Genomic DNA, 15,711 nt, shown 5'->3' on the forward strand with positions numbered 1-15,711 from the left:
TTATCTATTGCATGCATGCCACATTTTTCATTTTAAATCTTTGTAGCTGTTACAAATTCAAAATCACAAGATTTCACACTATATGTATAGGGCTAGAAGTCTGTATGGCGCTATGATAAATTATTTTATACTTTAAAGTCCAATTTATAAATGTGATACATTATATTAAAATTCATTTTCATTTAAATAATTGTTTACATATATCAGTTTCCAAATGTTACTTTCAGAGAAAAAAGGATCATGAAGACTAAGAGTCTCATAAATGACAAACAACTCTAAAAATTACAGTGTCAATTTAACAGAGGAGACTTTTCAGTTCGTTGTTCAAAGACACGCCCACATGGATTGCTTTGACTGACCAGTGACACTGTTGCTCACTAAAGCCCTTTAATGCTGTCAAAGTTGGGAGGACTTGATACTATTATAGTTCTTAAATTAACTGCAAGATACATGTTCTAGAACTTATGGATGAATGTTTTCAAATTCTGTACTTCCCTGAAGTGTCACTTCTTGAATGTTATGTCAAAGTGGTGTACTAACTGCTGATGTAAACAATTTATTATTGCTCTTATTTCTATGTTATCATATTAAAACATTTTATATATTTTATTGCTATTATCATTGAAATATTAGGTACCTGTGATGTGTTAAAACAGTTATTATTGAAAGTAACTTTTATTATGGTATTGGTAGGGAGGCTTCACAAGACATGGCCTGCATCTCAGTAGGAAAGGGAAGGGTAAACTGGCTGGTATGATGGCAAAATCTTTAAGCTGTGGCACTGAAACTCATGGGAGTACTTTTTTAGCCTAAGATCAGTGTCCAGTCATCCTACATTGATTGAAATTAAGCATAATGAGAAGTTCAGACAGGTCAGGTACTAGAGATGTGAAAATATCACAAGATTCTCATAACAGTAGAGTGAAAAATAATGTTAGTATGTCACGATTCACATAAAAGCACAGTGAAAAATTATGTTAATATATTGCATAAGATTTTCAGGAGATTAAAAAACAAAGTAGTTGAGCTACTTGTTTGTTTCGAAGAAAATGAGGGTGGAACAGATGTACTATGTCTGTCTGAACATCATATAGTCACAGGTGTGGAAATGGTAAATGTAGGTGGATATAAGCTTTCAGCACAAGTAAGTAGAGGCACTATGGAGAGAGGACGACTTGCCATAAATGTAAAAATCTGTCATAGTGTGAAAAATATGCAAACTAAAAAATTTTGCGTGGAGCAACATATAGAAGCATGTGCATGTGAGCTTAAACTAAATAATAGCTCTTTTATAACTGTAGCTGTGTATAGATTTGTCCAGTCCCAAGAAAAATTTAATAGGCAATACTTGTCAGATCAAATGAAAGAAGAACAATTGTAACTTTATCAGAGTTTACGAATTGGGAAACCATAGTGGAGGATATTTGTGAAGGGAAGAGAGATAAGATACGTAAGATCAATACATGCGCATTAAGACACTATTTGAACAGCAGTGAGACGTCAACAGAAGTTTATCATATATTACGTTAAGTAGGGACATCAAGTAGCAAGTCGGATTACGGATTAAACAAGTGATGGATCTGTTTGAGACTGTGCCAAGAGGCACAAGCCCTGACGCTAAAGAAAGCTTTCCAGTATACGTAAGTGGTAACATCGAGTGTTTACGCGTCGAAGGAGCCAGCTAATGGAAATATCTCGAACAGGTATTCTAGTTCAGCTGCGACTTAGAACGGTATATAGGCAAAAGATTCTGAGAGAGGATTCAGAGAGAGCAGTAGTATGATCGACCAGCAAGTGGCCGCTTTGAGGAGCCACTGTGGAGCTATGCCAGGCAGCAGCAGCAGAAGTATGCAAAAGTAATATTCTCAGCGAGAAGTCAGTGATCAGATCTGGTGACACACACATCAATTGCAAGATAAGTAATCATTATCTATTCTGTGGTGTTGCTTTGAACATAGACTATCTGTCTTTGTCTCAAGGAATAGATGGCATTTGTAGTTTTGTAATTAACAAGAACAATTTATGGAATAGTAATTGTCTCTCGTAAACTTAGCCAAGTGGCCTGTCGATAAGAATAAATTGAGTTTAACATTTATTAAAGAAGGGGTTAGGAGTGGCACCTCTTTTATAAGATAACAAAGTTATAACAAATGAATTACTTAAATAAATACTGAACTCTTCAGCATACCCTGCCATTAATCCTAAAATATTACCACTGCAACCAATAACCACCCAGTTCCGCCACAGAGAGCTTTCTCCCTCTCATCTGCAACAGCAAAGGTGGACACCCCAACAACCTTCAGGTTGCCTTCAACGTTCCTATTGCATCACAAAACTGTGCTGGGGTGTGACACATCCCCATTGAGAAATTTTCTATTTTTGCAAAACTTCGATTGTTTCTTTGTGGGGATTTCAATGTAGATTTTCTGTAAGAGTCCGATGGAAAGCTTGACCTCGAAGTACTATTTGGTTCTTGCAATTTGACATCAGTTACTGATTTTCCTACTCGGGTGGTACAGGAAAGCAGCACACTGATAGATAGTGTTTTCATAGATCAAGATAAATTTAATCAAATAAAACCTTCTCTTGTTAAGATTGGTGTGTCTGATCATGATGCACAGCTACTTACAGTATATGATATAACTCCATACAGTAACGCAAAACAGTCCTCCAAAATATTGCATTCAATTAAAGATTTAACAATGCAAAATTTTAGGGAAAGCTCGCAACAGTGTGTACAGGGAACATGATGCTAGTTTAAAATTTAACCTATTTCATGATACCTTTGTGAGTATATTTGAAAACAGTGAAATAGAATTGTAAGAAACCATGTAAAAAGCCATGGCGTACCACAGGGATAAAAATATCTTGTAAACAGAAAAGGGAAATGTATCTTATAGCTAAGAGAAGTAATGATCCCAAAACAGTGAAACATTATAAAAACTACTGCGCTGTATTAAGAGAAGTTCTTAAAAAGCCCAGAAGTATGTGCAGTATGCCCAAGATTATCACACCTGATAAGAAAATTAAAACAATTTGGAACGTTGTTAAAAGGGAAACAGGGCAACTGAGAGCACAGGAAGACTGTGTTCCTATCAAACACAATGAAAAGTTTGTTAACAAGAAGTTAGAAGTAGAAAACATTTTTAATAACCATTTTTTTAAGTGTTGTAGAGAAAATAGGATCCAGCTATTCATTAGAAAATGCAAGGCAGTATATGGAAGATGCAGTACCTACACAAGTTGATAAAATTTAAATTCAATCCACCTCTACTACTGAAATTAGGACAATAATAAATTCACTCAAAAGTAAAAGCTGACACAGAATTAATGGCATTTCCAACAGAGTACTAAAAGCTTGTTTGCAACAAGTAAGTAGGATTCTCAGCCACATACGTAGCAGCTCACTAAAACAGGGCATTTTTTCAGATGGACTGAAGTATGCTATTGTTAAACCATTGCATAAAAAAGAGGATAGATCTGATGCTAACAACTACTGCCCAATCTCAATTCTGACAGCTTTATCCAAAATTCCTGAAAAAGTAATGTATTCAAGAATAGCATCACATATTTGTAAAAATGGTGTACTAACAAAATGTCAATTTGATTTTCAGAAAGGCTTTTCAACAGAAAATGCTAAATATGCTTTCACTGATCAAATATTAAGTGTACTGAATAACTGTACATCACCCATTGTGATATTTTATGATCTGTCAAAGGCTTTTGATTCTGTGAATCATGAAATTCTTCTAGATAAGCTCAAGTATTGTGGTAGAGTCAGACAGTCAACAAATGGTTTAATTCATACTTAACTGGAAGAATGCAGAAATTTGAAACTAGCAGTACAGATAGTCTGCAAAAACCAGCAGTCCTCTAACTAGGGAGGCATTGAGAATGGTGTCCCACAGGGTTCAGTCTTGGGTTCCTTATTATTCTTAATATATATTAACGACTTGCCACTTTATACTCATGAAGATGCAAAGCTAGTTCTTTGTAAATTTGTGGTAAGAGCTTATGGGACTAAACTGCTTAGGTCATTGGTCCAGCTAGTTCTTTTTGCTGATGATATGAATATAGTAATCGTACCCCAAAGTAAGAATCAGCTGAGGAAACTGCAAATAATGTATTTCAGAAAATTATTAAGTGGTTTTCTGCAAATGGGCTCTCATTAAATTTTGAGGCAACACGGTTTATACAATTCTGCACAGTAAATGGCGTAACACCACTGATAATTATAGACTATGAACAGAAGTCTGTTGCTAAGGCAGAATACTCAAAATCTCTGGGTGTGTGCATTGATGAGAAATATAATTGGAAGAAACGGTTAGGTTCAGCTACTTATGCTATTAAGGTTATTGCAAATTTTGGAGATAAACATATCAGTAAATTAGCCTACTATGCCTATTTTCATTCACTGCTTTCATATGGCATCATGTTTTGGGGCTACTCGTCACTAAGAGAGAAAATATTCATTGCACAAAAGAGTGGAATCAGAATAATAGCGGGAGCCTACCCAAGAACACATTGCAGACATTTATTTACGCAACTCGAGATATTCACAGTACCTTCGCAATACATATATTAACTTATGAAATTTGTCATTAATAATCCATCCCAATCCAAAAATAGCAACGAAGTGCATAGCTACAACACTAGAGGAAAGGAGTATCTTCACTATTCTGGATTATATCTCATTTTGGCACAGAAGGGGGTGAATTATGCTAACACAAAAATCTTTGGTCATTTGCCAAATAGTATTAAAAGTCTGGGAGATAGCCAACCAACATTTAAAAGTAAATTAAAATAATTTCTGATGACGACTCTCACTCAATAGATGAATTCTTAGATATAGAGTAGTAACTGTAAAAAATAATTAATTAATTATTTTTTGTAAAGAAAACTTACGTTAAAGTGACACATTCCACATCGTTAAGAAATGTCATATTCATGGTCTGTGGAACAAGGATTAAAGTATGTATGTATGTGGGAGGAGACAATAACGACCTGCAGTCTCTACCCAAGAAATGAATCCGGATCTGCACCAGGAAGGTACTTGGCCTGTACATTCCCCAAGGGGACTACTGGGCAAGTATATAGGATATTTTGTTGCCTTTAGTCTGAAAAATGATTTGATTCATCTCTCGGCGCTAGTGTATAAAATGCATGTTTGTTTATCTCCTGATACCTACTCCAGCCTTCATCTCACCTGAACCTGCACCTGTAGCCGCAGTTTTCCTCTACGGTGCTGCCACTGATGCATAATGTCATCAGGATCACAGGTTCGGAATGACAAGAGATAAGCAGGTACTGTGTCTTGGTGGCATTGAGGCTGAGCCCGGCGCTTGATGGACCAGGTGGTGATGTCTTCGCAGACATGTGGGAGGTGACATTGCGTGTGGTGTGATGACGTGTTGCACGTGAGGACCATGGTGTCATCTGAATACTGCGTGACCTGTAGATGATCAGTTTTCGAGTGTCTGCTGCATATAGAGTGTACAGTATCAGACCAAGAACTGACCCTTGAGGTACACCACGACTATGTCGTCGTTGGTTGGCAGATTCGGAGGAGGGAGCCAAACAGTGAGGTCATTGGTCCCATCAGATTCGGGAAGGACGGGAAGAGAAGTCGGCCATGCCCATTCAAAGTAACCATTTCAGCATTTGTCTGAGGAGAGTTAGGAAAATCATGGCAAACGTAAATCAGGATGGCCAGACGCGGGTTTGAACCTGTCGACCTCCCGAATGTAGACTCAAGTGTGGTAATCACTGCGCATATGTTGTACTGTGTAGACTCCACTGAAGACCTGCATACGGAATGCGAGGTTGCCTTGGAGGAGGCATATGTGAGACACTGGGATCGCCTGTACAAGCAAATTACACGGGAGGCCGTCGTGCTATTCGCTGTCAAAGGCCCTGTAAACGTCCAAAAACACTGACCCAGAAATATTCCTGACGTTTTGGAGTATCAAAGCGTGGCTCCACATCTCTGAGGTGTTTCTGCTTAGTAGATTGTCGTCGACAAAACCCGAATGGCTTCTCTGGTATAATCACCTTCACTTCGATTTGTTCTAATCGTCTGCGTAGGTAAATCCTGCCTGTTGAGAGGGGTGAGAGGACCTTGGTGGTCTGGTGACTAATTGCCAGAGGTCTTTACCCACTTCTGGTGCTGTATCTATACTCTTTATTGGCGGCTTATAACCGCACGTCGAATAATGACAAGTGTTACAAGAGTCCTCTCACTGACAACAGAATGCACACTAGCACAGAGATGGTCTAACATGAGAAAGTTTGCGTGTGACAGAGAAAATGTAAGCAGACGAGGCCATAGTGGCAATGGCCTCACGGGTTCGCATTTGCCAGCAGGGGCGCTGGCTGCGGGCGACAGTGGCGCATTTGTTTCCCCCAACCGCCACTGGCACCAGATACAAATGCGGCGGTAGCGGAATGCGTGGGTGCGCCGCTGCATTAGGGACAGTAGCTACCTCACTGTGTCTGCAGGCAGCGGTATAGTGAGCGATATGTAAAATCTGGTTGCAGATAGCTGACAGGTGTTGTGGGAGGTCGTTTTATATTTTGTTTCATCTACTCAAAAAGGGACTGACGCTCAATGTTAATGAATTCAGGTACACATCGATAAACTGTGCACAAATGTACCCTCCACAATTCAGATGGGTGAGCTTATGAATATTAAATAAAACTAAATTTATAATGAGTTTGATTTATCACAATAAAATGAATATTAAACAGTGGCATCCTGTGGCAGCATTAACGTGGTAATCATAGATCAGTCTACTCCTCCCGAACAGGCCATGAAGGCCCAAAGGTACCGACTGGCCGTCGTGTCATCCGCAGCCCACAGGCGTCACAGGATGTGAATATGGAGTGCCATGTGGTCAGCACACCGCTCTCCCGGCTGTGTGTCAGTTTCTGAGGCCGGAGCCGCTACTTCTCAATCAAGTAGTTCCTCAGTTTGCCTCACAAGGGCTGAGTGCACCCCGCATGCCAACAGCACTCGGCAGACCGGATGGTCACTCAGCACGACAGTGCTTAACTTCGGTGATCTGACGGGAACTGGTGTTAGCACTGTGGCAAGGAAGTTGGCAAACCATAGATAAACAACAAATAAAAGGCCACCTCTGGCAACTTTAATATCCTTGGTATATTTGACATAGGATCAGGGGGAAAAGTTAATAACCTTCACGATAATTACTTACAATCACAGAATGCGTAGTGATTGTAGTGAGGTTAATGGAAGTAACTTACAGGATGACAGTTGTTGAAGTATACGAAATAAAATCCTCATAACTTCTGAACGGTTTCTGTTAGGACGTTCAAACTGCATGGTAGGCCACGGGATATGATGGGAATTAATACGGGCATGCATGGTTTGGTTTAGTGACGAAGCCCACTTTCATTTGGATGGGTTCCTCAATAAAGAAAACTGGCGCATTTCGTGGACTGAGAATTCGCATTTCGCTTCACCCTCGACAGCTGACTGTGTGGTGTGCAATGTTCAGTCACAGAATACCGGTGCGATATTCTTTGATGGCATGGCGACTGCCAGACGGTACGTGAAGGTTTGGAAAGATGATTTCATCCTCATTATACAAAGGTGACCCAGATTTTGACAATACGTGGTTGGTACAAGACGGACTTCGACCCCATCGAAGGAGGAGAGTGTTTGATGTCCTGGAGGAGCACTTTGGGGACCACATTCTGACTCTGTGGTACCCAGAGGCCACTGGCATGAACCTCGATCGGCCGCCATAATGTCCGGATCTGAGCATATGCTACTCATTCCTGTGGGGCTATATTAAAGACAAAGCGTACAGCAATAACCTCAAAACCATTTCTGAGCCGAAGACAGCCATTCACGCGATGTTCCGACACATCAGCGTGTCATGCAGAATTTCTCTATTCGTCTGCGCCACATTATCGGCAATGCTGGCAGGCATATCGAACATGCCACAACCTAAATCTGAGTATCTATAGTGACGTTTATATGTTAAGTTTGGGCAAGCCGTAGTTTGTAACTAATACGCTTTTTTCATATAGTTCAATAATTGTCACCGTATATGCTACAGAAAGGAAAAGCGCCACAACTGTGGGCATAGTTGGAAGCAAACTGTTCACTAACGACAAAGTGCAAGTCTTCAGAGTGAAATATGAAATAATCGAATTATGAAAAATTTACTCTAATTTCCCTATACTTCATATCGCAGCTGCAGCAAGATCTCACCATATTATTGCAGGTGATGTTTCAAGTGACTGTAAAATCAATTGTAACGTATTACGATCATTAAACAAGCAAACTGTTAAAATAAAGCCTATAGAGCTACCGTGGTGGACCAGAAGGCTCATTACTTACCAGACACGTCGCACAAAATCGACACACAAAGACAAAAGCCGCAACATATAAGATTGAAAATCATACTCGCTTCGACACAGTATTATACTCACGCACGGTTGAAGTGATCCTAACCAGCTTTTCCTAATCAGATTTACCGTTAGAAACTCTACTTCATCGTTGTTCAAAATGCACAAAGTAAGTTCCACACTTTTAACTCAATCACCCAAAAATCGCCTATTTAAAGCAATATAATTATGGTACATTCGGAAAAACAACTCGCTTCACATGCTTCAGTTAAGCTGAAGTACTTAAATATTTCAACAGTTAAACATAACGAATTCCTAACTCAACCTGCTTCCTATCACATGAAGCCCCCCTTAAGAGCTACGGTCCGTACTCACCAAGCGTTCACCGAAGAATGCCGCTTTCTCTTTCGAGCTTACCTAGCTCCCCGTGCAGCGGAAGCTACTAGAGGGGTAGCCCTCCGTCACCAACCTCACACACAAAAACAGCCTTCGACTAAAATGGATAAACCTCGCTGTTCAGGTACTGCAAACCTAAGGGGTCAGCCGGCCGAAGTGGCCGTGCGGTTAAAGGCGCTGCAGTCTGGAACCGCAAGACCGCTACGGTCGCAGGTTCGAATCCTGCCTCGGGCATGGATGTTTGTGATGTGCTTAGGTTAGTTAGGTTTAACTAGTTCTAAGTTCTAGGGGACTAATGACCTCAGCAGTTGAGTCCCGTAGTGCTCAGAGACATTTGAACCATTTGGATCTAAGGGGTCATCCTGTGCTCTCCTTCGAACGAGAAGCAACATCGTCTGCTCCCAGCAGACGACGACCAACTCAGCGTTTCCCACAAAACAAAACCGAAACCCCACATTAAAACACACATATAATATTCAATAGGCCTTATTTGAGTGCTCAGTCTTTCTGGAAGAGATTATGAATTGAATAAAAATCAGGTAGTAAAGTGAATAAGTTGCACCGAATTCGATAAGCGTCTTATGAAATGACTTCACAGAGACGTTTCATAATCATTGGTAGAACCGACGACCCTCGCCAGAAGCTAAGTCCAGATTAGCCTGAAATGTTTCCAAGTCCGCAGTGCATCAGCTTGGAAGACTCTGCGGCGGCTTTCCCCATCAATGTGGGATGATGTAGGCTCTAGATCTTGATCTTCATCTGAGTTAAAGAAGTCGACTGTCCCCTCTGATTTCCAATCGAATGTGAAGTAAGAGGAAACTTCACACTGCTGCATTTTCGGTCTGTCACAGTATAGTATCAATTCAGCTATGAATTTTCCGAGTGCTAGCCAGTCAAACTGCTTGTTATAAAAACTCGTCTCCTTCCCCAGACCAGTTAAATAGTGACTTGTGTCCTACTACACTCCGTCAGAAAAACTTCCACCACTCTCTCTCCCTCTCTCTCTCTCTCTCTCTCTCTCTCTCTATGTATCCTTCTTTGGCCAATGAGACGCTCTGCCTGGTGTCTCTATCACACAGTTTGTTTACGTTATCCAATAGTGACACGTTTCACATCAAATCATAGTTTTTCCGCAAATTCAGAGCATTAGGCAGTCTCCCGCGATTTCAGAGGCCCAGGATCGCATGTTCACTGTCCATTAGTAAGATGTTCATCGTTAGTTTTCTGTGACTCTCTAGGGAAACGACCAGCTTTGCCATCTAGCGTACAAAGGAGAATTCCAGCTAAAGAACACGAGTGCTCCCTCCATTTTCTGCTCGTAAAACGTTTTCGCTAGGGGTTTCTCTACAGGAAATGCTATTTGCATTTATTTACAATGTCCCAAATTCCTGCAGCGGCTGTACTTGGCAACGGACTCTGCCATCACACGCAGATATGAACTAAAAGTAAGAAAACAGCAAGACTGCATCAGTTACTAGTACTTTGGTGTATCAATTTTACCGACATAATTAAGATTTCTGATTAAATCGAAGGTTCGTTACAAATGTGGCGACGTTGTTTCTGAAAAACTGGCCCATCACAGTGTGCTGTGGCAGCGCACAGGAGCTGCCTGAGTGGAAGTTTGGTGACTCCCCTAGTCTGCACTCCACTTATAAACTTTCGCTATCACATCCAGGGCCCACAACACCACTCGGTGGCATTCTGTCCTAGTATATGTAGACCTAGTGACAATAGCCAACGATATGGAATTGAATTGAGAAAGGAGTTCCGGAATCTATTTGAAGCACAGGATTTTGTGGAAGTGAAATGTGAGCCATCTATAATCCACGCAAAAAACAAAGGTGCCATTGAAGGATGTTACAAGCTAAATGGAAAGATAAACAACAAAAAGGAAGTTCTAATGAGAAGCAGTAGTTGCAAAGGTTAACACAAGATAAGATAGAATGAAGAACAGCACTGAACCAGTCGAAATGGTGACATATACACTACTGGTCATTAAAATTGCTACACCACGAAGATGATGTGCTACAGACGCGAAATTTAACCGACAGGAAGAAGATGCTGTGATATGCAAATGATTAGCTGTTCAGAGCATTCACACAAAGTTGGCGCCGGTGGCGGCACCTACAACGTGCTGACATGAGGAGAGTTTCCAACCGATTTCTCATACACAAACAGCAGCTGACCGGCGTTGCCTGGAGAAACGTTGCTGTGATGCCTCGTGTAAAGAGGAGAAATGCGTACCATTACGTTTCCGACTTTGATAAAGGTCGGATTGTAGCTTATCGCGATTACGGTTTATCGTATCGCGACATTGCTGCTCGCTTTGGTCGAGATCCAATGACTGTTAGCAGGATATGGTGGGTTCAGGAGGGTAACACGGGACGCCGTGCTGGATTCCAACGGCCTCGTATCACTAGCAGTCGAGATGACAGGCATCTTATCCGCGTGGCTGTAACGGATCGTGCAGCCACGTCTCGATCCCCGAGTCAACAGATGGGGAGGTTTGCAAGACAACAACCATCTGCACGAACAGTTCGACGACGTTTGCAGCAGCGTGGACTATCAGTTCGAAGACCATGGCTGCGGTTACCCTTGACGCTGCATCACAGACAGGAGCGCCTGCGATGGTGTACTCAACGACGAACTTGGCTGCACGAATGGCAAAACGTCATTTTTTTCGGATAAATCCAGGTTCTGTTTACAGCATCATGATGGTCGCATCCGTGTTTGGCGACATGTGGTGAACGCACATTGTAAAAGTGTATTCGTCATCGCCATACTGGTGTATCACCCGGCGTGATGGTATGGGGTGCCATTGGTTACACGTCTCGGTCACCTCTTATTCACATTGACGGCACTTTGAACCGTGGACGTTCCATTTCAGATGTGTTGCAACCCGTGGCTCTACCCGTCATTCGATCTCTGCGAAACCCTACATTTCAGCAGGATAATGCACGACCGCATGTTGCAGATCCAATACGGGCCTTTCTAGATAGAGAAAACGTTCGACTGCTGCCTTGGCCAGCGCATTCTCCAGATCTCTCACCAATTGAAAACGTCTGGTCCATGGTGGCCAAACAGCTGGCTCGTCACAATACGCCAGTCTTGATGAACTGCGGTATCGTGTTGAAACTGCATGGGCAGCTGTACCTGTACACGCCATCCAAGCTGTGTTTGACTCATGCCCAGGCGTATCAAGGTCGTTATTACGGCCAGAGGTGGTTTTTATGGGTACTGATTTCTCAGGATCTATGCACCCAAATTTCGTGAAAATGTAATCACATGTCAGTTCTAGTATAATATATTTATCCAATGAATACCCGTTTATCATCTGCATTTCTTGTTGGTGGCAAATGGCTCTGAGCACTATGCGACTTAACTTGTGAGGTCATCAGTCGCCTAGAACTTAGAACTAATTAAACCTAACTAACCTAAGGACATTACACACATCCATGCCCGAGGCAGGATTCGAACCTGCGACCGTAGCGGTCGCTCGGTTCCAGACTGTAGCGCCCAGAACCGGAATTTTAATGGCCAGTAGTGTAAAAACAGGAAAAGTATCTATTAAGATAGAATGTGAGTAGGTCTTTTCTATAGAAAGGCTTTGTTACTTCCTTTTGGCAAGGTGTTTGTGTCCAGATGAGGATATGCGTACCACGTGTGTCGAGCCGCACTCTCGCATTGTTCTTGACCTGGTAGCAAATTCATTCGCTTAGCATGTCGTGTTCGTAAGGATCATTTTTGTTGCGCCGTCTGCTTCGCGCAGATGATGAGGAACCCGAATGCAGCACTGGAATTGGCTTCGGGCTGTCGTATTGTGATACTGGCAGTTAATCGACCATGGCCGGTTTCGATAATTTTGGCTCGAGTACGCTCAATATGTGGTTAGTATTGCGTAAATTAACACTGACAGCAGTCACAAGTGCCACATACGATAATAGTTATTGGAATTACAGTTGAATTACACGATCCGAAGTGGCGTTACGAGAAAACCCATGACGCTTACAGTAGGTATTACTGGTGAACTACCCGCACGTTGTACATTATTAAGTTACGATCAACACAGCGTTAATTAACGGTCTGAAACATATCGTAAATTTGAATTGTGCGTAATGGCGAGTTGGGGAGTGTTTGTTAACTTCCAAATTGAATTGAATCACCGAGGCCGAATGATACCAGGTACGGTTACCTCATGTTCATACACCCGAGTAAATTCGTTTAATAAGTCAATTTCCAGTATAATTTGACGGCCATCACGCTGAAAAACTGTTGCAGATGTTTGCTGGCTTACAGTGCGACAGTGTGTGAACATGGAGAAATATTTTTAGGAGTAACATCAGTCCTTGAAGAGCAAGCGAGGTTGCATGAAATTTGTGCTTGTGCCTGCGCTTCTTCCCTAATCGACATTTTTAGTGACCTTTCACGTTATTCCACGTCTTTTACAATGCATTCGGCTAATATTATTTACATACATTCCTCTGTTTTACTTGTGAGTACGTGATTCGCTGATTCCGGTCACAGGAGAGGTTTCAGCGTTTCTTTACTTTTCCCGCGTCACTCTTACCACCCAGACTGGGAGATAAAACATCTTCAGGTATTCTTTCTTCTGGCATTCTGTTCACGTTTTACGGTACTCTGTCTCTATTGTCGCTGTTTGTATTTTCTGTTTTACACATACTCAGTTCTTTCTACACTTCGCCATTTTTTAACTCTATGCAGACTCTTGTAGGCTTTCGAACCTATCAACTGACTCCCGTGTCTCAATAAACTGATAACCACTTGTCACCCATGTCTTTGAACTGTGAAACAAAACAGACACTTCCATCATTTTATAAAATTTCTTTCTTGTGTTTCTTCTCGTTTGTTTTTCAAGTTACTTCGTTTATGGCCTGTAACAATATGATCATATTGCATTATTTCCGAAACGACCACAGCTGGGGTTGTTCTGCCGCCTCGTGCAAGCCTTTTTATTTGGCGCCACTTAGACAACCTGCGTGTCGGCGAGGATAAAATGATAAGGAGGACATCACAACACACAGTTCCTGAGCGAATAAAACCTCCGACTCAGACGGGAATCGAACCAGTGCCCCCTGCATGGCAGTTAGGTGTGCTGAGCTCTTTTTTTCCTATTTTTCTTCTCTTTAGGGATCTTCCTAGAACCCAAAGGGCCAAATAGAGAAGTGGGGATGAAAGTGGGCAGGGATCGCAACCCAAGGCCTCGCCACCATGTCCCGTTCTCTTCCCCGGGAAACAAGGAAAGCATAGGAGAACGTTGAGCAGATGTAGAAAGCATATCAATGATAAAACATAATTTACTTTATTTTTTATTATACATTGCACATCATCGAGCATAGCAGGAGACCGACATCACGAGGAGGAGGGAGCGACAATTCGTCTTACTCTATCGGAGAGGAACGGTCTTATGACCAGAGAATAACCGGTACTTAAAGTGGAAAAGCTGTGGATCAACTCTTCATTGCAGCAACACCCGAGCTCCGGGGTAGGTCTGTATTTGGGATTGCAGGCAACTGCACAATGCCGTTCATTAAGGAAGTGCCAAAAATCAAAGACTTTTTTTTCGCCGTCCGCAGCTAAGTAGCGAACTGCATGTCCACACATTCGCTTCACAAAGTTTGACTTTGTTTGCAGAAGACTCCCGAGTCTTATCAGATGCAAATACCCTGTATTCCAACAGAAGATACTGAGTACGTAGTAAGCCACATGCAAATAAAAATTCCACTGGTGTAGATAATATTTTGTTTCTTAAAGTATTTTGTCACGGAAAGAGGATCATGTGAGAGGGTACCTGATGACGGGTCGTACGAGTAATTAAGGCCAGCATCTGCCGTGCTAAGAAACAGACACCTATCGCCAATCAGCACACCAGGCGATGCTCATAGGTGTCCAGAACATCACAGGTATCTGCAAGGTGAATCCCGTGAAGGCGTGACCGGTGTACTTGCTTTCCATTGTCAGTAAAGTACCATGCAGACTGCACGTCAGTGGCCATATATGCAGCCCACACCGATCGCCAGACGGCATGCCAGTCGACATTGGGATTGCTTCCTCTCAACCACATGTGGTGACCTTTTTCGCTGAAGAAAGCCATAGATGGCCTTCATGGACACCAGTGCGCTGGCAGTATCACAGTACGGACATAGCTCATTTCGAGGAAAGAAAGGCGGAAGTAAAAGAAGGGCAGCGGGACGTCTGTAAGCTTTATAGGGGCTGAGAGCGAGAGTGGTGTAAGGGCCTCCAGCAACAGGCTGATAAGGTACGTAGGACATTGGCGCCACAAAACCATTTGAAAGCTGACGAAAATGGCTATTGCTCTTCAGGTCCATGATGTAGGTTCAAATGGTTCAAACGGCTCTGAGTACTATGAGACTTAACATCTGATGTCTTCAGTCCACTAGGGCTTAGAACTACTTAAACCTAGCTAACCTAAAGACATCATACACATCCATGCCCGAGGCAGGATTCGAACCTGCGACTGTAGCAGTCGCGCAGTTGCAGACTGAAGCGCCTAGAACCGCTCGGTCACCGCTGCCGGCCATGATGTAGGTTAAACCACCCCTGCACTTCCCGAGGGTGAGCGTCTCGTACCGAATCTTGAAGTCATGGCAAACATATGAACCCAATCCCGCTGGCATGCGGCGGTCCATGGGTGGCGGAAAGGGGAGTGTCTGTGCCACCTGAGGGACACCTGATACCAAATATACATTGATATATATTGTCAGTAGTGGAAGATCTAGGAGCCCAGCTCGTACCTGGGACAGTAGACACCAGCAGTTGAGGGCAATCGAGTCTTAAGCATCGGATAGTAGCAGCCACACGCAATGGAGCACCGCTGTCTTCAGGAAGCCCCGCACTTCTATCCAAAGCGTTCGATCTGCGAACGTTGAGGCAGCTCCCAGAAGCTTCGCCACAGGTGGT

The sequence above is a fragment of the Schistocerca piceifrons genome, chromosome 3 (assembly GCF_021461385.2).
Source record: "Schistocerca piceifrons isolate TAMUIC-IGC-003096 chromosome 3, iqSchPice1.1, whole genome shotgun sequence".
NCBI lineage: Eukaryota > Metazoa > Arthropoda > Insecta > Orthoptera > Acrididae > Schistocerca > Schistocerca piceifrons.